Here is a 25,114-nt window from a genome sequence, read left to right on the forward strand (position 1 = left end):
AACAGGGTTCAAAAAAGAACTAGATAAGTTCACGGAGGATAAATGCATCAATGGCTGTTAGCCAGGAGGCGCAGGGATGGTGTCCCTAGCCCCTGTTTGCCAGAAACTGGGAATGGGCGACAGGGGATGGATCACTTGATGATTCCCTGTTCTGTTCATTAGCTCTGGGGCACCTGGCACTGGCCACTGTGGGAAGACAGGATACTGGGCTAGATGGACCTTGGGCCTGACGCGGTAGGGCCATTTTTACGTTCTTATGACTTTTATTGGAAGTCCTCAGGAGCAGCTGCTGCTGCCCTGCTCCCATACAAACTGCGCTCTGTGCTCCCAGCCGATCAGAGCGCAAGGTAAGGGGAACACCTGTGAGGGCAGCGCCCCCAGCCCCTGCAGCTGTGCTGTTAACTGAACTACAGGGTTGTTTGGGTGCATCATGGGGCTGGAGAAGCAGGTGTTGCTATTCCCGGGTTGTTCAGAGGAGATACAAAGGCAGGGATTTGGGGCTGTCTCTTACGTGGGACATGAGCCAGGAGTTGTTAATGTTAGAGATGGCATAGACTAGAGCAGGGGCAGGGCCTGTCTCTTTATTCCCTTTGGGTACAGCGCCTAACACAATGGGGTCATGGGCCATTTGCTACGATAATTCAGATAATAAATCAGTGTTCTGCCTTGCAAGGCCCGCGAGCCAGTGGCGGCTCCCATCGAGCCTAAGTGCACTAAATTCCCTCTAAGCTGCGCGGCCGCACAGCTGGCTATAACTAGCCGTGCAGCAGCTCTAAAGGGCCACACGGCAGGGACCTGAAGAGGAGAGAGGTAGGGGGTGGGCGGGAACTGGGGAGGGGAGCAAGTTGGGGCTTGCAGGGCTGCTGTGGGCCTCTCCCCAGGCCCGGAGCTCCCTGCTGCTGGCAAGGGGGAGAGCGAGCCCTTCTCCGGAGTCCCATGCTCCCTCCCTGTCGGCCCTCCTGCTGGGGTGAGTCCTCCGGCACTAGCCCTAGGGCAGCCTGCCTGCACCCCAAACTGCTCATGCCTGGCCCCACCCTAGAGCCTGAACCCCCAGTCAGAACTCTCCTCCACCCCCCGCATCCCAAGCCTCTGCCCCAGCCCTGAGCCCTCTCCTGAACCCCGCATCCCAAACCTCTGGTCCAGCCTTAAGCCCCTTCCACACCCCAAACCCCTCATCCACACCTCCACCCCAGACCCCTGATGAAGGAAATGCTTTGTGCATTACCCCGTGTGGCCACACAGTGTCACTATTGCTCAATGAAGGAATTGCTCTGTGCATTACCCCGTGTGGCCACACGGTGTCACTGTTCCTTATTAAAAAGAACAAGGAGTCTGGTGTCACCTTAAAGACTAACAGATTTATTGGGGCATAAGCTTTCGTGGGAAAAAACCTCACTTCTTCAGATGCATAGAGTGAAAGTAACAGATGCAGGCATTATATACTGACACATGGAGAGCAGGGATTTACTTCGCAAGTGGAGAACCAGTGTTGACAGGGCCAATTCAGTCAGGGTGGATGTAGTCCACTCCCAATAACAGATGAGGAGTGTCAATTCCAGGAGAGGTAAAGCTGCTTCTGTAATGAGCCAGCTACTCCCAGTCCCTATTCAAGCCCCGATTAATGGTGTTAAATTTGCAAATGAATTTTAGTTCTGCTGTTTCTCTTTGAAGTCTGTTTCTGAAGTTTTTTTGTTCAATGATAGTGACCTTTAAATCTGTACTAGAATGACCAGGGAGACTGAAGTGTTCACTTACTGGCTTATGTATGTTGCCATTCCTGATGTCCGATTTGTGTCCATTTATTTTTTTGCGGAGGGACTGTCCGGTTTGGCCAATGTACATGGCAGAGGGGCATTGCTGGCACATGATGGCATATATAACTTTAGTGGATGTGCGGGTGAATGAGCCCTTGATGGTGTGGCTGATGTGGTTGGGTCCTCTGATGGTGTCGCCAGAGTAGATACGGGGACAGAGTAGGCAACGAGGTTTGCTACAGGGATTGGTTCCTGGGTTGGTGTTTCTGTGGTGTGGTGTGTAGTTGCTGGTGAGTATTTGCTTCAGGTTGGGGGGTTGTCTGTAAGCGAGGACTGGCCTGCCTCCCAAGGTCTGTGAGAGTGAGGGATCATTTTCCAGGATAGGTTGTAGATCGTGGATAATGCGCTGGAGAGGTTTTAGCTGAGGGCTGTATGTGATGGCCAGTGGTGTTCTGTTATTGTCCTTGTTGGGCCTGTCCTGTAGTAAGTGATTTCTGGGTACCCGTCTTGCTCTGTCAATCTGTTTCCTCACTTCCCCAGGTGGGTATTGTAGTTTTACGAATGCTTGATAAAGATCTTGTAGGTGTTTGTCTCTGTCTGAGGGTTTGGAGCAAATTCGGTTGTATCTTAGGGCTTGGCTGTAGACAATGGATCGTGTGATGCGTCTTGGATGGAAGCTGGAGGCATGTAGGTACGTATAGCGGTCAGTAGGTTTCCGGTATAGGGTGGTGTTTATGTGACCATCACTTATTTGCACTGTAATGTCCAGGAAGTGGATCTCTTGTGTGGACTGGTCCAGGCTGAGGTTGATGGTGGGGTGGAAATTGTTGAAGTCCAGGTGGAATTCTTCAAGGGCCTCCTTTCCGTGGGTCCATATGATGAAGATGTCATCAATGTAGCGCAAGTAGAGGAGGGGCACTAGGGGACGAGAGCTGAGGAAGCGTTGTTCTAAGTCAGCCATAAAAATGTTGCCATACTGTGGGGCCATGCGGGTACCCATAGCAGTGCCACTGACTTGAAGGTATAAGTTGTCCCCAAAGCTGAAGTGGTTGTGGGTGAGGGCAAAGTCACAAAGCTCAGCCACCAGGCATGCTGTGGCCTCATCAGGGATACTGTTCCTGACAGCTTGTAGTCCATCCTCATGTGGAATATTGGTGTAAAGTGCTTCTACATCCATGGTGGCCAGGATGGTGTTTTCAGGAAGAACACCAATGCATTGTAGTTTCCCCAGGAAGTCGGTGGTGTCTCGAAGATAGCTGGGAGTGCTGGTAGCGTAGGGTCTGAGGAGAGATAATCCTGCTGTAAGAGTGCCAATGCCTGAGATGATGGGGCGTCCAGGGTTTCCGGGTTTATGGATGTTGGGTAGCAGATAGAATACACCTAGTCGGGGTTCTGGGGTTTTGGACCCAACCACATCAGCCACACCATCAAGGGCTCATTCACCCACACATCCACTAATGTTATATATGCCATCATGTGCCAGCAATGCCCCTCTGCCATGTACATTGGCCAAACCGGACAGTCCCTCCGCAAAAGAATAAATGGACACAAATCGGACATCAGGAATGGTAACATACATAAGCCAGTAAGTGAACACTTCAGTCTCCCTGGTCATTCTATTACAGATTTAAAAGTCACTATCATTGAACAAAAAAACTTCAGAAACAGACTTCAAAGAGAAACAGCAGAACTAAAATTCATTTGCAAATTTAACACCATTAATCTGGGCTTGAATAGGGACTGGAGTGGCTGGCTCATTACAGAAGCAGCTTTTCCTCTCCTGGAATTGACACCTCCTCATCTGTTATTGGGAGAGGACTACATCCACCCTGATTGAATTGGCCCTGTCAACACTGGTTCTCCACTTGCGAAGTAATTCCCTGCTCTTCATGTGTCAGAATATAATGCCTGCATCTGTAACTTCCACTCTATGCATCTGAAGAAGTGAGGATTTTACTCACAAAAGCTTATGCCCCAATAAATCTGTTAGTCTTTAAGGTGCCACCAGACTCCTAGTTATTTTTGTAGATACAGACTAACACGGCTACCCCCTAATACTTGTTCCTCCTTAAGGAAATGCTCATGCATTACCCCACGTGGCCACAAAGTGTTACTGTTGCTCCTTAAGGAAATGCTCATGCATTATCCCACGTGGCCACACAGTGTCACTGTTGCTCCATGAAGGAAATGCTCTGTGCTTTACCTCGCGTGGCCACACAGTGTCACTGTGGCACCATATAGAAAATGGTTTGTGCATTACCCCACGTGGCCACCCAGTGTCACTGTTACTCCTTAATGAAATGGTCTCTGCATTACCCCGCGTGGCCACACAGGGTCCCTGTTGCTCCATGAAGGAAATGTTCTGTGCATTTCCCCGCATGGCATTACGGTGTCACTGTTGCTCCATAAAGGAAATGGTCTGTGCATTACCCTGTGTGACCACCCAGTGTCACTGTTGCTCCATGCAGGAAATGCTCTGTGCATTACCTTCGGTGGCCACACAGTGTCACTGTTGTTCCATGAAGGAAATGCTCGTGCATTACCCCAAGCGGCCACCTAGTGTCACTGTTGCTCCATGAAAGACATTCTCTGTGCATTACCTCGCTTGCCCACCCTGTGTCACTGTTATTCCTTAAGGAAATGCTCTCTGCATTACCCTGCATGGCCACACAGTGTCACTGTTCCTCCATGAAGGAAATGCTCTGTGCATTACCCCACCTGGCTACATGGTGTCACTGTTGCTCCATGAAGGAAATGCTCTGTGCATTTCCTTGGATTGCCACACAGTGTCACTGTTGCTCCTTAAGGAAATGCTCGTGCATTACTCCAGGTGGCCACACAGTGTCACTTTTACTCCTTAAGGAAATGCCTTGTGTTTTATCTCGCGTGGCCACACAGTGTCACTGTTGTTCGATGCAGAGAATACTCTGTGCATTACCTCGCATGGCCACATGGTGTCACTGTTGCTCCTTGAAGGAAATGCTCTGTGCATTATCTTCGATGGCCACACAGTGTCACTGTTGTTCGATGCAGAAAATGCTCTGTGCATTACCCCGCGTGGCCACACAGTGTCACTCTTGCTCCATGTAGAAAATGCTCTGTGCATTACCCCGCGTGGCCACACAGTGTCACTGTTGTTCGATGCAGAAAATGCTCTGTGCATTACCCCGCGTGGCCACACAGTGTCACTGTTGCTCTATGAAGGAAATGCTCTGTGCATTACCCCGCGTGGCCACACAGTGTCACTGTTGCTCCTTAAGTAAATGCTCTCTGCATTACCCGGCATGGCCACACAGTGTCCCTGTTGCTCCATGAAGGAAATGCTCTGTGCATTACCCCGCGTGGCCACACAGTCTCACTGTTGTTCCATGAAGGAAATGCTCTGTGCATTACCTTGGATGGCCACACAGTGTCACTGTTGCTCCATGTAGAAAATGCTCTGTGCATTACCCCGCGTGGCCACACAGTGTCACTGTTGCTCCATGAAGGAAATGCTCTGTGCATTACCACACGTGGCCACATAGTGTCACTGTTGCTCCATGAAGGAAATGCTCTGTGCATTTCTTTGGATTGCCACACAGTGTCACTTTTGCTCCTTAAGGAAATGCTCTGTGTTTTATCTCGCGTGGCCACACAGTGTCTCTGTTGTTCCAGGAAGGAAATGCTCTGTGCAGTACCTCACATGGCCACACAGTGTCACTGTTGTTCGATGCAGAGAATACTCTGTGCATTACCTCGCATGACCACATGGTGTCACTGTTGATCCTTGAAGGAAATGCTCTGTGCATTATCTTCGATGGCCACACAGTGTCACTGTTGTTCGTTGCAGAAAATGCTCTGTGCATTACCCCGCCTGGCCACACAGTGTCACTCTTGCTCCATGTAGAAAATGCTCTGTGCATTACCCCGCGTGGCCACACAGTGTCACTGTTGTTCGATGCAGAAAATGCTCTGTGCATTACCCCGCGTGGCCACACAGTGTCACTGTTGCTCCATGAAGGAAATGCTCTGTGCATTACCCCGCGTGGCCACACAGTCTCACTGTTGTTCCATGAAGGAAATGCTCCGTGCATTACCTTGGATGGCCACACAGTGTCACTGTTGCTCCATGTAGAAAATGCTCTGTGCATTACCCGGCGTGGCCACACAGTGTCACTGTTGCTCCATGAAGGAAATGCTCTGTGCATTACCACACGTGGCCACATAGTGTCACTGTTGCTCCATGAAGGAAATGCCCTGTGCATTACCTAACATGGCCACACAGTGTCACTGTTGCTCCATGAAGGAAATACTCTGTGCATTACCCCGCGTGGCCACACAGTGTCACTGTTGCTCCATGAAGGAAATGCTCTGTGCATTACCCCACGTGGCCACACAGTGTTACTGTTGCTCCTTAAGGAAATGCTCATGCATTACCCCACGTAGCCACACAGTGTCACTGTTCCTCCATGAAGGAAATGCTCTGTGCTTTACCTCGCGTGGCCACACAGTGTCACTGTGGCACCATATAGAAAATGGTTTGTGCATTACCCCACGTGGCCACACAGGGTCCCTGTTGCTCCATGAAGGAAATGTTCTGTGCATTTCCCCGCATGGCATTACGGTGTCACTGTTGCTCCATAAAGGAAATGGTCTGTGCATTACCCTGTGTGACCACCCAGTGTCACTGTTGCTCCATGCAGGAAATGCTCTGTGCATTACCTTCGGTGGCCACACAGTGTCACTGTTGTTCCATGAGGGAAATGCTCGTGCATTACCCCAAGCGGCCACCTAGTGTCACTGTTGCTCCATGAAAGACATTCTCTGTGCATTACCTCGCTTGCCCACCCTGTGTCACTGTTATTCCTTAAGGAAATGCTCTCTGCATTACCCTGCATGGCCACACAGTGTCACTGTTCCTCCATGAAGGAAATGCTCTGTGCATTACCCCACCTGGCCACATGGTGTCACTGTTGCTCCATGAAGGAAATGCTCTGTGCATTTCCTTGGATTGCCACACAGTGTCACTGTTGCTCCTTAAGGAAATGCTCGTGCATTACTCCAGGTGGCCACACAGTGTCACTTTTACTCCTTAAGGAAATGCCTTGTGTTTTATCTCGCGTGGCCACACAGTGTCACTGTTGTTCAATGCAGAGAATACTCTGTGCATTACCTCGCATGACCACATGGTGTCACTGTTGATCCTTGAAGGAAATGCTCTGTGCATTATCTTCGATGGCCACACAGTGTCACTGTTGTTCGATGCAGAAAATGCTCTGTGCATTACCCCGCGTGGCCACACAGTGTCACTCTTGCTCCATGTAGAAAATGCTCTGTGCATTACCCCGCGTGGCCACACAGTGTCACTGTTGTTCGATGCAGAAAATGCTCTGTGCATTACCCCGCGTGGCCACACAGTGTCACTGTTGCTCCATGAAGGAAATGCTCTGTGCATTACCCCGCGTGGCCACACAGTGTCACTGTTGCTCCATGAAGGAAATGCTCTGTGCATTACCCCGCGTGGCCACACAGTGTCACTGTTGCTCCTTAAGTAAATGCTCTCTGCATTACCCGGCATGGCCACACAGTGTCCCTGTTGCTCCATGAAGGAAATGCTCTGTGCATTACCCCGCGTGGCCACACAGTCTCACTGTTGTTCCATGAAGGAAATGCTCCGTGCATTACCTTGGATGGCCACACAGTGTCACTGTTGCTCCATGTAGAAAATGCTCTGTGCATTACCCGGCGTGGCCACATAGTGTCCCTGTTGCTCCATGAAGGAAATGCCCTGTGCATTACCTAACATGGCCACACAGTGTCACTTTTGCTCCTTAAGGAAATGCTCTCTGTTTTATCTCACGTGGCCACACAGTGTCTCTGTTGTTCCAGGAAGGAAATGCTCTGTGCAGTACCTCACATGGCCACACAGTGTCACTGCTTTTCGATGCAGAGAATACTCTGTGCATTACCTCGCATGACCACATGGTGTCACTGTTGCTCCTTGAAGGAAATGCTCTGTGCATTATCTTCGATGGCCACACAGTGTCACTGTTGTTCGTTGCAGAAAATGCTCTGTGCATTACCCCGCCTGACCACACAGTGTCACTGTTGCTCCATGTAGAAAATGCTCTGTGCATTACCCCGCGTGGCCACACAGTGTCACTGTTGTTCGATGCAGAAAATGCTCTGTGCATTACCCCGCGTGGCCACACAGTGTCATTGTTGCTCCATGAAGGAAATGCTCTGTGCATTACCCCGCGTGGCCACACAGTGTCACTGTTGCTCCTTAAGTAAATGCTCTCTACATTACCCGGCATGGCCACACAGTGTCACTGTTGCTCCATGAAGGAAATGCTCTGTGCATTACCCCGCGTGGCCACACAGTGTCACTGTTGTTCCATGAAGGAAATGCTCCGTGCATTACCTTGGATGGCCACACAGTGTCACTGTTGCTCCATGCAGAAAATGCTCTGTGCATTACCCCACGTGGCCACACAGTGTCACTGTTGCTCCATGAAGGAAATGCTCTGTGCATTACCACACGTGGCCACACAGTGTCACTGTTGCTCCATGAAGGAAATGCTCTGTGCATTACCCCGCGTGGCCACACAGTGTCACTGTTGCTCCATGAAGGAAATACTCTGTGCATTACCCCGCGTGGCCACACAGTGTCACTGTTGTTCGATGCAGAAAATGCTCTGTGCATTACCCCGCATGGCCACACAGTGTCACTGTTTCTCCATGAAGGAAATGCTCTGTGCATTACCCCGCGTGGCCACATAGTGTCCCTGTTGCTCCATGAAGGAAATGCTCTGTGCATTACCCCGCGTGGCCACACAGTGTCACTGTTGCTCCATGTAGAAAATGCTCTGTGCATTACCCCGCGTGGCCACACAGTGTCACTGTTGCTCCATGAAGGAAATACTCTGTGCATTACCTTGGATGGCCACACAGTGTCACTGTTGCTCCATGTAGAAAATGCTCTGTGCATTACCCCACGTGGCCACACAGTGTCACTGTTGCTCCATGAAGGAAATGCTCTGTGCATTACCACACGTGGCCACATAGTGTCACTGTTGCTCCATGAAGGAAATGCCCTGTGCATTACCTAACATGGCCACACAGTGTCACTGTTGCTCCATGAAGGAAATGCTCTGTGCATTTCCTTGGATTGCCACACAGTGTCACTGTTGCTCCTTAAGGAAATGCTCTCTGTTTTATCTCGCGTGGCCACACAGTGTCTCTGTTGTTCCAGGAAAGAAATGCTCTGTGCAGTACCTCACATGGCCACACAGTGTCACTGTTTTTCGATGCAGAGAATACTCTGTGCATTACCTCGCATGACCACATGGTGTCACTGTTGCTCCTTGAAGGAAATGCTCTGTGCATTATCTTCGATGGCCACACAGTGTCACTGTTGTTCGTTGCAGAAAATGCTCTGTGCATTACCCCGCCTGGCCACACAGTGTCACTGTTGCTCCATGTAGAAAATGCTCTGTGCATTACCCCGCGTGGCCACACAGTGTCATTGTTGCTCCATGAAGGAAATGCTCTGTGCATTACCCCGCGTGGCCACATAGTGTCCCTGTTGCTCCATGAAGGAAATGCTCTGTGCATTACCCCGCGTGGCCACACAGTGTCACTGTTGCTCCATGTAGAAAATGCTCTGTGCATTACCCCGCGTGGCCACACAGTGTCACTGTTGCTCCATGAAGGAAATACTCTGTGCATTACCTTGGATGGCCACACAGTGTCACTGTTGCTCCATGTAGAAAATGCTCTGTGCATTACCCCACGTGGCCACACAGTGTCACTGTTGCTCCATGAAGGAAATGCTCTGTGCATTACCACACGTGGCCACATAGTGTCACTGTTGCTCCATGAAGGAAATGCCCTGTGCATTACCTAACATGGCCACACAGTGTCACTGTTGCTCCTTAAGGAAATGCTCGTGCATTACTCCAGGTGGCCACACAGTGTCACTTTTACTCCTTAAGGAAATGCCTTGTGTTTTATCTTGCGTGGCCACACAGTGTCACTGTTGTTCGATGCAGAGAATACTCTGTGCATTACCTCGCATGGCCACATGGTGTCACTGTTGCTCCTTGAAGGAAATGCTCTGTGCATTATCTTCGATGGCCACACAGTGTCACTGTTGTTCGATGCAGAAAATGCTCTGTGCATTACCCCGCGTGGCCACACAGTGTCACTCTTGCTCCATGTAGAAAATGCTCTGTGCATTACCCCGCGTGGCCACACAGTGTCACTGTTGTTCGATGCAGAAAATGCTCTGTGCATTACCCCGCGTGGCCACACAGTGTCACTGTTGCTCTATGAAGGAAATGCTCTGTGCATTACCCCGCGTGGCCACACAGTGTCACTGTTGCTCCTTAAGTAAATGCTCTCTGCATTACCCGGCATGGCCACACAGTGTCCCTGTTGCTCCATGAAGGAAATGCTCTGTGCATTACCCCGCGTGGCCACACAGTCTCACTGTTGTTCCATGAAGGAAATGCTCTGTGCATTACCTTGGATGGCCACACAGTGTCACTGTTGCTCCATGTAGAAAATGCTCTGTGCATTACCCCGCGTGGCCACACAGTGTCACTGTTGCTCCATGAAGGAAATGCTCTGTGCATTACCACACGTGGCCACATAGTGTCACTGTTGCTCCATGAAGGAAATGCTCTGTGCATTTCTTTGGATTGCCACACAGTGTCACTTTTGCTCCTTAAGGAAATGCTCTGTGTTTTATCTCGCGTGGCCACACAGTGTCTCTGTTGTTCCAGGAAGGAAATGCTCTGTGCAGTACCTCACATGGCCACACAGTGTCACTGTTGTTCGATGCAGAAAATACTCTGTGCATTACCTCGCATGACCACATGGTGTCACTGTTGATCCTTGAAGGAAATGCTCTGTGCATTATCTTCGATGGCCACACAGTGTCACTGTTGTTCGTTGCAGAAAATGCTCTGTGCATTACCCCGCCTGGCCACACAGTGTCACTCTTGCTCCATGTAGAAAATGCTCTGTGCATTACCCCGCGTGGCCACACAGTGTCACTGTTGTTCGATGCAGAAAATGCTCTGTGCATTACCCCGCGTGGCCACACAGTGTCACTGTTGCTCCATGAAGGAAATGCTCTGTGCATTACCCCGCGTGGCCACACAGTGTCCCTGTTGCTCCATGAAGGAAATGCTCTGTGCATTACCCCGCGTGGCCACACAGTCTCACTGTTGTTCCATGAAGGAAATGCTCCGTGCATTACCTTGGATGGCCACACAGTGTCACTGTTGCTCCATGTAGAAAATGCTCTGTGCATTACCCGGCGTGGCCACACAGTGTCACTGTTGCTCCATGAAGGAAATGCTCTGTGCATTACCACACGTGGCCACATAGTGTCACTGTTGCTCCATGAAGGAAATGCCCTGTGCATTACCTAACATGGCCACACAGTGTCACTGTTGCTCCATGAAGGAAATACTCTGTGCATTACCCCGCGTGGCCACACAGTGTCACTGTTGCTCCATGAAGGAAATGCTCTGTGCATTACCCCACGTGGCCACACAGTGTTACTGTTGCTCCTTAAGGAAATGCTCATGCATTACCCCACGTAGCCACACAGTGTCACTGTTCCTCCATGAAGGAAATGCTCTGTGCTTTACCTCGCGTGGCCACACAGTGTCACTGTGGCACCATATAGAAAATGGTTTGTGCATTACCCCACTTGGCCACACAGGGTCCCTGTTGCTCCATGAAGGAAATGTTCTGTGCATTTCCCCGCATGGCATTACGGTGTCACTGTTGCTCCATAAAGGAAATGGTCTGTGCATTACCCTGTGTGACCACCCAGTGTCACTGTTGCTCCATGCAGGAAATGCTCTGTGCATTACCTTCGGTGGCCACACAGTGTCACTGTTGTTCCATGAGGGAAATGCTCGTGCATTACCCCAAGCGGCCACCTAGTGTCACTGTTGCTCCATGAAAGACATTCTCTGTGCATTACCTCGCTTGCCCACCCTGTGTCACTGTTATTCCTTAAGGAAATGCTCTCTGCATTACCCTGCATGGCCACACAGTGTCACTGTTCCTCCATGAAGGAAATGCTCTGTGCATTACCCCACCTGGCCACATGGTGTCACTGTTGCTCCATGAAGGAAATGCTCTGTGCATTTCCTTGGATTGCCACACAGTGTCACTGTTGCTCCTTAAGGAAATGCTCGTGCATTACTCCAGGTGGCCACACAGTGTCACTTTTACTCCTTAAGGAAATGCCTTGTGTTTTATCTCGTGTGGCCACACAGTGTCACTGTTGTTCAATGCAGAGAATACTCTGTGCATTACCTCGCATGACCACATGGTGTCACTGTTGATCCTTGAAGGAAATGCTCTGTGCATTATCTTCGATGGCCACACAGTGTCACTGTTGTTCGATGCAGAAAATGCTCTGTGCATTACCCCGCGTGGCCACACAGTGTCACTCTTGCTCCATGTAGAAAATGCTCTGTGCATTACCCCGCGTGGCCACACAGTGTCACTGTTGTTCGATGCAGAAAATGCTCTGTGCATTACCCCGCGTGGCCACACAGTGTCACTGTTGCTCCATGAAGGAAATGCTCTGTGCATTACCCCGCCTGGCCACACAGTGTCACTGTTGCTCCATGAAGGAAATGCTCTGTGCATTACCCCGCGTGGCCACACAGTGTCACTGTTGCTCCTTAAGTAAATGCTCTCTGCATTACCCGGCATGGCCACACAGTGTCCCTGTTGCTCCATGAAGGAAATGCTCTGTGCATTACCCCGCGTGGCCACACAGTCTCACTGTTGTTCCATGAAGGAAATGCTCCGTGCATTACCTTGGATGGCCACACAGTGTCACTGTTGCTCCATGTAGAAAATGCTCTGTGCATTACCCGGCGTGGCCACACAGTGTCACTGTTGCTCCATGAAGGAAATGCTCTGTGCATTACCACACGTGGCCACATAGTGTCACTGTTGCTCCATGAAGGAAATGCCCTGTGCATTACCTAACATGGCCACACAGTGTCACTTTTGCTCCTTAAGGAAATGCTCTCTGTTTTATCTCACGTGGCCACACAGTGTCTCTGTTGTTCCAGGAAGGAAATGCTCTGTGCAGTACCTCACATGGCCACACAGTGTCACTGCTTTTCGATGCAGAGAATACTCTGTGCATTACCTCGCATGACCACATGGTGTCACTGTTGCTCCTTGAAGGAAATGCTCTGTGCATTATCTTCGATGGCCACACAGTGTCACTGTTGTTCGTTGCAGAAAATGCTCTGTGCATTACCCCGCCTGACCACACAGTGTCACTGTTGCTCCATGTAGAAAATGCTCTGTGCATTACCCCGCGTGGCCACACAGTGTCACTGTTGTTCGATGCAGAAAATGCTCTGTGCATTACCCCGCGTGGCCACACAGTGTCATTGTTGCTCCATGAAGGAAATGCTCTGTGCATTACCCCGCGTGGCCACACAGTGTCACTGTTGCTCCTTAAGTAAATGCTCTCTACATTACCCGGCATGGCCACACAGTGTCACTGTTGCTCCATGAAGGAAATGCTCTGTGCATTACCCCGCGTGGCCACACAGTGTCACTGTTGTTCCATGAAGGAAATGCTCCGTGCATTACCTTGGATGGCCACACAGTGTCACTGTTGCGCCATGCAGAAAATGCTCTGTGCATTACCCCGCGTGGCCACATAGTGTCCCTGTTGCTCCATGAAGGAAATGCTCTGTGCATTACCCCGCGTGGCCACACAGTGTCACTGTTGCTCCATGTAGAAAATGCTCTGTGCATTACCCCGCGTGGCCACACAGTGTCACTGTTGCTCCATGAAGGAAATACTCTGTGCATTACCTTGGATGGCCACACAGTGTCACTGTTGCTCCATGTAGAAAATGCTCTGTGCATTACCCCACGTGGCCACACAGTGTCACTGTTGCTCCATGAAGGAAATGCTCTGTGCATTACCACACGTGGCCACATAGTGTCACTGTTGCTCCATGAAGGAAATGCCCTGTGCATTACCTAACATGGCCACACAGTGTCACTGTTGCTCCATGAAGGAAATGCTCTGTGCATTTCCTTGGATTGCCACACAGTGTCACTGTTGCTCCTTAAGGAAATGCTCTCTGTTTTATCTCGCGTGGCCACACAGGGTCTCTGTTGTTCCAGGAAAGAAATGCTCTGTGCAGTACCTCACATGGCCACACAGTGTCACTGTTTTTCGATGCAGAGAATACTCTGTGCATTACCTCGCATGACCACATGGTGTCACTGTTGCTCCTTGAAGGAAATGCTCTGTGCATTATCTTCGATGGCCACACAGTGTCACTGTTGTTCGTTGCAGAAAATGCTCTGTGCATTACCCCGCCTGGCCACACAGTGTCACTGTTGCTCCATGTAGAAAATGCTCTGTGCATTACCCCGCGTGGCCACACAGTGTCATTGTTGCTCCATGAAGGAAATGCTCTGTGCATTACCCCGCGTGGCCACATAGTGTCCCTGTTGCTCCATGAAGGAAATGCTCTGTGCATTACCCCGCGTGGCCACACAGTGTCACTGTTGCTCCATGTAGAAAATGCTCTGTGCATTACCCCGCGTGGCCACACAGTGTCACTGTTGCTCCATGAAGGAAATACTCTGTGCATTACCTTGGATGGCCACACAGTGTCACTGTTGCTCCATGTAGAAAATGCTCTGTGCATTACCCCACGTGGCCACACAGTGTCACTGTTGCTCCATGAAGGAAATGCTCTGTGCATTACCACACGTGGCCACATAGTGTCACTGTTGCTCCATGAAGGAAATGCCCTGTGCATTACCTAACATGGCCACACAGTGTCACTGTTGCTCCATGAAGGAAATGCTCTGTGCATTTCCTTGGATTGCCACACAGTGTCACTGTTGCTCCTTAAGGAAATGCTCTCTGTTTTATCTCGGGTGGCCACACAGTGTCTCTGTTGTTCCAGGAAGGAAATGCTCTGTGCAGTACCTCACATGGCCACACAGTGTCACTGTTTTTCGATGCAGAGAATACTCTGTGCATTACCTCGCATGACCACATGGTGTCACTGTTGCTCCTTGAAGGAAATGCTCTGTGCATTATCTTCGATGGCCACACAGTGTCACTGTTGTTCGTTGCAGAAAATGCTCTGTGCATTACCCCGCCTGGCCACACAGTGTCACTGTTGCTCCATGTAGAAAATGCTCTGTGCATTACCCCGCGTGGCCACACAGTGTCATTGTTGCTCCATGAAGGAAATGCTCTGTGCATTACCCCGCGTGGCCACACAGTGTCACTGTTGCTCCTTAAGTAAATGCTCTCTGCATTACCCGGCATGGCCACACAGTGTCCCTGTTGTTCCAGGAATAAAATGCTCTGTGCAGTACCTCACATGGCCACACAGTGTCACTCTTGTTCGATACAGAGAATACTCTGTGCATTACCTCGCATGACCACATGGTGTCACTGTTGCTCCATGTAGAAAATGCTCTGTGCATTACCCCGCCTGGCCACACAGTGTCACTGTTTTTCCATGAAGGAAATGCTCCGTGCATTACCTTGGATGGCCACACAGTGTCACTGTTGCTCCATGAAGGAAATGCTCTGTGCATTACCCCGCATGGCCACACAGTGTCACTGTTGCTCCTTAAGTAAATGCTCTCTGCATTACCCGGCATGGCCACACATTGTCCCTGTTTTTCCAGGAAGGAAATGCTCTGTGCAGTACCTCACATGGCCACACAGTGTCACTCTTGTTCGATGCAGAGAATACTCTGTGCATTACCTCGCATGACCATATGGTGTCACTGTTGCTCCATGTAGAAAATTCTCTGTGCATTACCCCGCCTGGCCACACAGTGTCACTGTTTTTCCATGAAGGAAATGCTCCGTGCATTACCTTGGATGGCCACACAGTGTCAGTGTTGCTCCATGAAGGAAATGCCGTGTGCATTACCTAACATGGCCACACAGTGTCACTGTTGCTCCATGTAGAAAATGCTCTGTGCATTTCCTTGGATTGCCATACAGTGTCACTGTTGCTCCTTAAGGAAATGCTCGTGCATTACTCCAGGTGGCCACACAGTGTCACTTTTGCTCCTTAAGGAAATGCTCTGTGTTTTATCTCGCGTGCCCTCATAGTGTCTCTGTTGTTCCAGGAAGGAAATGCTCTGTGCAGTACCTCACATGGCCACACAGTGTCACTGTTGTTCGATGCAGAGAATACTCTGTGCATTACCTCGCATGACCACATGGTGTCACTGTTGCTCCTTGAAGGAAATGCTCTGTGCATTATCTTCGATGGCCACAAAGTGTCACTGTTGCTCCATGAAGGAAATGCCCTGTGCAGTACCTCACATGGCCACACAGTGTCACTGTTGTTCAATGCAGAAAATGCTCTGTGCATTACCCCACAAGGCCATACGGTGTCACTGTTATTCCTTAAGGAAATGCTTGTACATTACCCCGTGTGGCCAGAAAGTGTCACATTTGCTCCATGCAGTCGATGCATGCGGGCAGTGGACCCCATGCGTCCCCCGGCTCCTTCCTCGCTGCGCTCAGGCTTTGCGGCTCCCGGGAGTGTGAGCTGCCACCATTGCTGCCACTCCAAAGAGCAGGCTCCGGGCCCCGCGCCCCGGCAGTGGCTCACATGCCCGGGAGCCACAGACCCCGAGCACAGCAAGGGGGGAGCTGGGGGACGCACGGGGGCCTCTGCCCGCATGCATCTGCTGCAGCTGCTGGCGCCCCCGGGGGGGCCGCCTGTCCGCACCCTGGGCAGGAGGGGCAAGGGGCATGGCTGCTCCCCACTAGCGGCTCTCCCGCCTTTGCAGGGCTCCTCCCCCCCGCGCCGCACCGGCTCCTCCATGGTGGGGGCTCGCTGCCCCCCGCAAGCCGATGTTCTGGCTCTCTGGTGTCTCCGGAAGGCGGTTCCTCCCTGCCAAGCCAGGTCACCGCTTTTTGGCACCCCTTAGGGCCATCCTTAGGATTTATGGGTCCCTATGCATTATTATTAAACTGGTGCCCCTATGACTGACGGCAGCCTGAGCTTGCAGCCTGGCGGGGGCGGAAGGACAAAGCAGAAAGAATAATGTCACCGCTGCTCCAGGAGAAACACAGTCTGTATGTTACCCTGTCTGCCCACCGGATGGCATTGATGGTCCAAGGCAGACAGCCCAGACATTACCCCGGCTGGCCACCGAGTATCAGTGCAGCGCTGTGGTGGGGAAATGATATCTGCCTTACCCTGAGTGGCCACGTAGTGTCTGTGTTGCTCCACGAGGGAAATGCTTTGTGCTTTGCCGCGAGTGGCCACCAAGTGTCACTGCTGCTGCATGGGGGACATGCTCTGTGCATTGCCGTGATTGGCCACTGGGTGTCATTGTTGCTCCAGGGCAACTACATTCTGAAAAATACCCCAGGTGGCCTCTAAGATACATGTGTGGTAAAGGCTGAGTACAGATGTCTGCTTCCCTTTAGGTGGGGTTCGGTTTGTAATAAAAGTTTTCATCCTTGTTCTGGGTGCAGAGGGAGAATTTCTCTATATTGGGAGCAGTTGATCTTCCTGGACAGGGAGGAGCATGTTCACCTGAGCAGAGGCCTGGAACCGGAAAGGTGAGTACTGGTGCTGAGTTTGTCTTTCTTCCTATGTGTCTCTCTCTGAGCTCTCATATGTTGGCCAACATACTCTCTCTCTCCCCTTGTCCTGTCTCCTTGCATAGAACGTGGGCAATGGTGCATGCTCACAGGCTTGGTCTGGGGCATCTGCAACCCACTGGGGCATTGGGAGGGGGAAGAGGAGCATGATGGTACGAGATCCTCCATTGGTAGTGGTGGGGGTGACTGTGGGAGTTGACTGTCACTGTTCATCAAGTGGGGCTGATGTACAGTGGATGGGAGAGGGAGGGCAGTATCTTGTACACCAATAGACCTTTTGGCAGTGATGGCTCCTGCTTGGGTTATATGCTGTGTTTGCAGAGGAATCGCCCAGGAGCCCCAGCCAGAGGAGAAACTGGAAGAAGTGAACCTGAGCAGCCTGGACATCCTTGTAAGCAGAGATGAACAGTCCACCGCTTTCTGTCTTCTCCATGACTGTCTGTGAGTGAACAATTATGGCACTCTATTCCTCATCCGTACCACTCTAGTTTTCTTCCACCATTCTCCTGCTGCTCTCTGGCCCTGCTGTATCACGGCACGCAGTGTCACTGTTGCTCCTAAAGGAAATGCTCTGTGCATTACCCCAGGTGTCCACCCAGTGCCACTGTTGCTCCATGGGGGAAATGCTTTGTGCATTACCTGGATTAGCCACCCAGTGTCACTGTTGCTTTATTTGGGAAATGCTCTGTGCAACTATACAGAGTGTCCACCCGGTGTCAATATTGCTCCATGAAGGAAATGCTCTGTGATTACCCGGGGTGGCCACGCAGTCTTATTTTTGCTTCATGAGAGAAATGTTCTGTGCAATTACACTGAGTGGCCACCGGGCGTCACTGCTGTTCCACAGGGGAAAAGCTCTGTCCATTTCCCCGATTGGCCATCTAGTGTCTCTGTTGCTCCATGAAAGAAATGCTCTGTGCAGTCGTCCAACTGGCCGCCCAATGTCACTGCTGCTTCTTAAGGGATTACTCTGAGGGTACTGCAGATGACAACACAGTGTCACTGTTGACAATGGGGGAAATTCTTTGTGCATTACCCCTTGTGGCCACCTAGTTAGTCTTGCTCCCTGAAATGCTTTGTGAATTACCTGGATTAGCCACCCAGTGTCACTGTTGCTCCCTTTGGAACTACTTTGTGCATTACCTCGAGTGGCCACCAGGTGCCACTCCTGCTCCCTGAAATGTTTTCTTTATTACCTGGATTAGCCAACAGGTGTCACTGTTGCTCCAGTAGGGTAAGGCTTTGTGCATTACCCAAAGTGGCCACATGGTGTCATTATTACTTCATGTGGGAAATGCTCTGTGCAATTACACCGAGTGGCCACCTGGTGTCACTGTTACTGCCTAAGGGAAATGCTTTGTGCATTCCCCTGAGGGGCCACCTGGTATCACTGTTGCTCCACTAGAGAAATGATCACTCAGTTTCTGTTCATCCAGTGGGGCTGATGTAGATGGGATGGGAGAGGGAGGCAGGGATGAGGGCAAGATTTCACACACCAATAGAGATTTGTGTAGTGATGGCTCATGCTTGGCTTTTGCAGCTGCGCTTGCAGAGGAATTGGCCAGGAGCCCCAGCCACAGGAGAAGCTGATACAAGTGGACCTGAGCAACCTGGAAATCCTTCTAAGCAGATATGAACAGTCCTCAGGTTTCCGCCTCCCAGATAATTGGCTCTGAGTAAGAGGTCAGTGCTTTGAATTCCTCATGTGTGCTCCCTCTAGTTTCTTCACCGGCCGTGTGCTTCCTCGTTGGGTAGGGGATCTGTGGTATCAAGGCTGCGGAGGGGCCAGAGTCTACTCTACAGAGTGACTATGTCGGGTGCTGTTAAGGGGGCCAATACAGGGAGGAGAAAAGGGAAAGAGACCTGAACCCTGATTACAGGGCAGTCACCCTTTCGTTAGTAAGATATTCCTCCTTTACACAAGGCGGGGGAGGAGTCACCAGTGTGAAAATATCTGGAAATGAACAGGTAAGGGAGAGATCCTCCTGAGTGTCCCCTTTCCAATCAATCCTCCATCCCTCAGCAACACCCTTCCCGACTTATCTCCTACCCCACCAAGAAAATGACAACTTCGTGCCCCCTAACCTTTAAAAGAAAAGACCCCTCTGACTTGTGACGCGGTCCTGTTAGTAGGGTTAGGTGCACCCACGTGCCGGCTCTGAATACCACCGCATCTACCTACAACATCTCAACATCAACACATTTCAGAAAGGACCGCCACATCAATCTCTTCAAAAGTAGCCCGAGGAATCTCCTCTCTCTATCAACAAAGAGAAACAAGGCCAGGAATTCGGACACAACTAACGGAGCTGTCCGAATCCCTGCAGTTGACGCTCGTCAGTCCGACAGCGTTCTTTCTTGTGCACAAGAAAACAAAGGGTGAAAGTTGTGGTTGGTTGAGCGGTGTAAATTGGGCAGGGCAAAAGGACTTGAGGAAGGATTACATTGAAGTGAGGATCTGAAAGGAGCCCCCACCTCTCCTGTTCATTTCCAGACTTTGTGACGTTTGCTTGGTTGGGCCATGTCTTGGCTTTTTTGAGAAAAGGGGCAAATTTTCCACGGCCTCCGCCATCCCCTTACAGCCGCCCCTTCGCCACACCATGTTCCATCTGACCGGGATAGGTCCCCAGTAAGATTTCACTTCAAATCTCAAAAAAGCCAAGTAGAAATCATTCTGTGGGAATTTACTGTGACTAAGAGAAACAGAAGTTCAACCCTTCTCAAGTGCTGGAGGGTCGGAGGGAGTCGCTAAGCCACAGGCACAGAAAGGCTCCCCTAGCTTAAGCGTGAGAGGTATAAGACCTTACACCCTGGTTACAGGGCAGTCATTTTGCCGGGCCTGTCAAAGTGACCTGTTAATTTGCATGGCAAAGGAGACCGAAACCCTCCTTACAGGGTGGTCCTTAAGCCTGGGGCCTTCCAATGGGCCAGAGGGAAAAGCGCTGTAAAGGAGAGACCTCCGTTCCCTCAGAAATGAGTGGTGTCGTTGCCCAGCGAGTGCCAACGGCCCAAGAGGAGTTAGAAAGGGGAGACCTGCACCCTTCTGACAGGGAGAGGTCAACGGCACGGGGCATTTTAAAGGCTAGGTCCTAAGGAGCTCAAACCCACAGAGACCTCAACCCTTTTTAAAGGGGGCTCGCTCCGCCTTAGCTATGGAAGGGATCCATAAAGCATTTTGGTTGGTAAGGAATGGATCTTGATCCTTGTTTACAGGGAGGTCCTTTTACCGGGCACCTGAAGGGGGATTAAGCCTGTGAGGAGAAGTGTCGAACCCGATCCCTCGGTACAGGGGTGCGGTGTGTGCTGTGTGTGCGGTGTGTGCAGCCGTTGGCCGTGGCTTTTTCTTCCCTTTTCCTGCAGTTTCTTTGGTGCTTGTGTCATCTTGTTCATTTTGTCCTTTGAGTTGCTAGAAAGAGAGAGGTGAAGCGGGTTAGGTGTGGCTCAGTAGAGAGCACGTGTACAAGGTAGATTCAGATGACATTGGCAAGGTACTCGGCCCTGCCGGAAATTACCCTAATTCCTTCTTTTCGGCACCGATCTCTTTCAGAACGCAGGAGAGCTTGCGGCAGAAGGCGGGTCCAGGTGGATGCAGAGGACGCGGGCTTTGACTTGGCTGAGTGCGTGAGTGAGGAGGGCACGGGACAGCTAGTAGGACAAACCCTGAACCCTCTCAAGAGGCTGGTTTCTAGAACTACCTTCCAAATGGCAGTGTTACCTTGTGAAAGGCAGGGAAAGATCCACACCCTAGTTAGAGGGCGCTCACTTTGGACCTTGGCGTGAAGAGGGCCAATGTAGGGAGGAGAAAAGGGAAAGCGACCTGAACCCTGATTACAGGGCAGTCACCCTTTTTTTAGTAAAATATACCTCCTTTACACTGTTGGGGTGGGGGAGTCCTGAATGTGAAAAGATCTGGAAATGAACAGGTAAGGGAGGGATCCTGCTGAGTGTCCCCTTTCCAATCAATCCTCCATCCCTCAGCGACACCCTTCCCGACTTACCTCCTACCCCACCAAGAAAATGACAACTTTGTGCCCCCTACCTTTACCAAAAAAGACCCCTCTGACTTGTGACGCGGTCCTGTTAGTAGGGTTAGGTGCACCCACGTGCCGGCTCTGAATACCACCGCATCTACCTACAACATCTCAACATCAACACATTTCAGAAAGGACCGCCACATCAATCTCTTCAAAGATAGCCCGAGGAATCTCCTCTCTTTATCACCAAAGAGACACAAGGCCAGGAATTCGGACACAGCTAACGGAGCTGTCCGAATCCCTGCAGTTGGCGCTCGTCAGTCCGACAGTGTTCTTTCTTGTGCACAAGAAAACAAAGGGTGAAAGTTGTGGTTGGTTGAGCGGTGTAAATTGGGCAGGGCAAAAGGACTTGAGGAAGGATTACACGGAAGTGAGGGTCCGAAAGGAGCCCCCCAACTCCCCTGTTCATTTCCAGACTTTGTGACCATTTCTTGGCTTTTTTGAGAAAAGGGGCGAATTTTCCACGGCCTCCGCCATCCCCTTACAGCCGCCCCTTCGCCACACCATGTTCCATCTGACCGGGATAGGTCCCGAGTAAGATTTCACTTCAAATCTCAAAAAAGCCAAGTAGAAATCATTCTGTGGGAATTTACTGTGACTAAGAGAAACAGAAGTTCAACCCTTCTCAAGTGCTGGAGGGTCGGAGGGAGTCGCTAAGCCACAGGCACGGAAAGGCTCCCCTAGCTTAAGCGTGAGAGGTATAAGACCTTACACCCTGGTTACAGGGCAGTCATTTTGCCGGGCCTGTCAAAGTGACCTGTTAATTTGCATGGCAAAGGAGACCGAAACCCTCCTTACAGGGTGGTCCTTAAGCCTGGGGTCTTCCAATGGGCCAGAGGGAAAAGCGCTGTAAAGGAGAGACCTCCGTTCCCTCAGAAATGAGTGGTGTCGTTGCCCAGCGAGTGCCAACGGCCCAAGAGGAGTTAGAAAGGGGAGACCTGCACCCTTCTGACAGGGAGAGGTCAACGGCACGGGGCATTTTAAAGGCTAGGTCCTAAGGAGCTCAAACCCACAGAGACCTCAACCCTTTTTAAAGGGGGCTCGCTCCGCCTTAGCTATGGAAGGGATCCATAAAGCATTTTGGTTGGTAAGGAATGGATCTTGATCCTTGTTTACAGGGAGGTCCTTTTACCGGGCACCTGAAGGGGGATTAAGCCTGTGAGGAGAAGTGTCGAACCCGATCCCTCGGTACAGGGGTGCGGTGTGTGCTGTGTGTGCGGTGTGTGCAGCCGTTGGCCGTGGCTTTTTCTTCCCTTTTCCTGCAGTTTCTTTGGTGCTTGTGTCATCTTGTTCATTTTGTCCTTTGAGTTGCTAGAAAGAGAGAGGTGAAGCGGGTTAGGTGTGGCTCACTAGAGAGCACGTGTACAAGGTAGATTCAGATGACATTGGCAAGGTACTCGGCCCTGCCGGAAATTACCCTAATTCCTTCTTTTCGGCACCGATCTCTTTCAGAACGGAGGAGAGCTTGCGGCAGAAGGCGGGTCCAGGTGGATGCAGAGGACGCGGGCTTTGACTTGGCTGAGTGCGTGAGTGAGGAGGGCACGGGACAGCTAGTAGGACAAACCCTGAACCCTCTCAAGAGGCTGGTTTCTAGAACTACCTTCCAAATGGCAGTGTTACCTTGTGAAAGGCAGGGAAAGATCCACACCCTAGTTAGAGGGCGCTCACTTTGGACCTTGGCGTGAAGAGGGCCAATGTAGGGAGGAGAAAAGGGAAAGCGACCTGAACCCTGATTACAGGGCAGTCACCCTTTTTTTAGTAAAATATACCTCCTTTACACTGTTGGGGTGGGGGAGTCCTGAATGTGAAAAGATCTGGAAATGAACAGGTAAGGGAGGGATCCTGCTGAGTGTCCCCTTTCCAATCAATCCTCCATCCCTCAGCGACACCCTTCCCGACTTACCTCCTACCCCACCAAGAAAATGACAACTTTGTGCCCCCTACCTTTACCAAAAAAGACCCCTCTGACTTGTGACGCGGTCCTGTTAGTAGGGTTAGGTGCACCCACGTGCCGGCTCTGAATACCACCGCATCTACCTACAACATCTCAACATCAACACATTTCAGAAAGGACCGCCACATCAATCTCTTCAAAGGTAGCCCGAGGAATCTCCTCTCTTTATCACCAAAGAGACACAAGGCCAGGAATTCGGACACAACTAACGGAGCTGTCCGAATCCCTGCAGTTGGCGCTCGTCAGTCCGACAGTGTTCTTTCTTGTGCACAAGAAAACAAAGGGTGAAAGTTGTGGTTGGTTGAGCGGTGTAAATTGAGCAGGGCAAAAGGACTTGAGGAAGGATTACACGGAAGTGAGGGTCCGAAAGGAGCCCCCCAACTCCCCTGTTCATTTCCAGACTTTGTGACGTTTGCTTGGTTGGGCCATTTCTTGGCTTTTTTGAGAAAAGGGGCGAATTTTCCACGGCCTCCGCCATCCCCTTACAGCCGCCCCTTCGCCACACCATGTTCCATCTGACCGTGATAGGTTCCTTGTAGGATTTCACTTCAAATCTCAAAAAAGCCAAGTAGAAATCATTCTGTGGGAATTTACTGTGACTAAGAGAAACAGAAGTTCAACCCTTCTCAAGTGGTGGAGGGTCGGGGGGAGTCGCTAAGCCACAGGCACGGAAAGGCTCCCCTAGCTTAAGCGTGAGAGGTATAAGACCTTACACCCTGGTTACAGGGCAGTCATTTTGCCGGGCCTGTCAAAGTGACCTTTTAATTTGCATGGCAAAGGAGACCGAAACCCTCCTTACAGGGTGATCCTTAAGCCTGGGGCCTTCCAATGGGCCAGAGGGAAAAGCGCTGTTAAGGAGAGACCTCCGTTCCCTCAGAAATGAGTGGTGTCGTTGCCCAGCGAGTGCCAACGGCCCAAGAGGAGTTAGAAAGGGGAGACCTGCACCCTTCTGACAGGGAGAGGTCAACGGCACGGGGCATTTTAAAGGCTAGGTCCTAAGGAGCTCAAACCCACAGAGACCTCAACCCTTTTTAAAGGGGGCTCGCTCCGCCTTAGCTATGGAAGGGATCCATAAAGCATTTTGGTTGGTAAGGAATGGATCTTGATCCTTGTTTACAGGGAGGTCCTTTTACCGGGCACCTGAAGGGGGATTAAGCCTGTGAGGAGAAGTGTCGAACCCGATCCCTCGGTACAGGGGTGCGGTGTGTGCTGTGTGTGCGGTGTGTGCAGCCGTTGGCCGTGGCTTTTTCTTCCCTTTTCCTGCAGTTTCTTTGGTGCTTGTGTCATCTTGTTCATTTTGTCCTTTGAGTTGCTAGAAAGAGAGAGGTGAAGCGGGTTAGGTGTGGCTCAGTAGAGAGCACGTGTACAAGGTAGATTCAGATGACATTGGCAAGGTACTCGGCCCTGCCGGAAATTACCCTAATTCCTTCTTTTCGGCACCGATCTCTTTCAGAACGCAGGAGAGCTTGCGGCAGAAGGCGGGTCCAGGTGGATGCAGAGGACGCGGGCTTTGACTTGGCTGAGTGCGTGAGTGAGGAGGGCACGGGACAGCTAGTAGGACAAACCCTGAACCCTCTCAAGAGGCTGGTTTCTAGAACTACCTTCCAAATGGCAGTGTTACCTTGTGAAAGGCAGGGAAAGATCCACACCCTAGTTAGAGGGCGCTCACTTTGGACCTTGGCGTGAAGAGGGCCAATGTAGGGAGGAGAAA

General features: G+C 51.0%; 1 long non-coding RNA gene across 15 annotated transcripts in view; it reads left to right on the forward strand.

Moving 5' to 3' along the window:
• The window catches only part of LOC128823474 (uncharacterized), a 112,677-nt gene that overhangs the window by 63,538 nt on the left and 24,025 nt on the right, over positions 1-25,114 (forward strand). For 14 of the 15 annotated variants that reach the window (XR_008441753.1, XR_008441757.1, XR_008441751.1 and 11 more), the window contains 3 exons: positions 17,287-17,373; positions 17,737-17,856; positions 18,956-19,098. This is a non-coding gene — a long non-coding RNA (uncharacterized LOC128823474). Of the gene's footprint in view, positions 1-17,286; positions 17,374-17,736; positions 17,857-18,955; positions 19,099-20,962; positions 21,572-25,114 lie in introns of those variants that run through there. The other variant, XR_008441760.1, reaches the window with a different exon arrangement.

The sequence above is a fragment of the Malaclemys terrapin genome, chromosome 15 (genome assembly GCF_027887155.1).
Source record: "Malaclemys terrapin pileata isolate rMalTer1 chromosome 15, rMalTer1.hap1, whole genome shotgun sequence".
In the NCBI taxonomy this organism is placed as follows: Eukaryota; Metazoa; Chordata; order Testudines; family Emydidae; genus Malaclemys; species Malaclemys terrapin.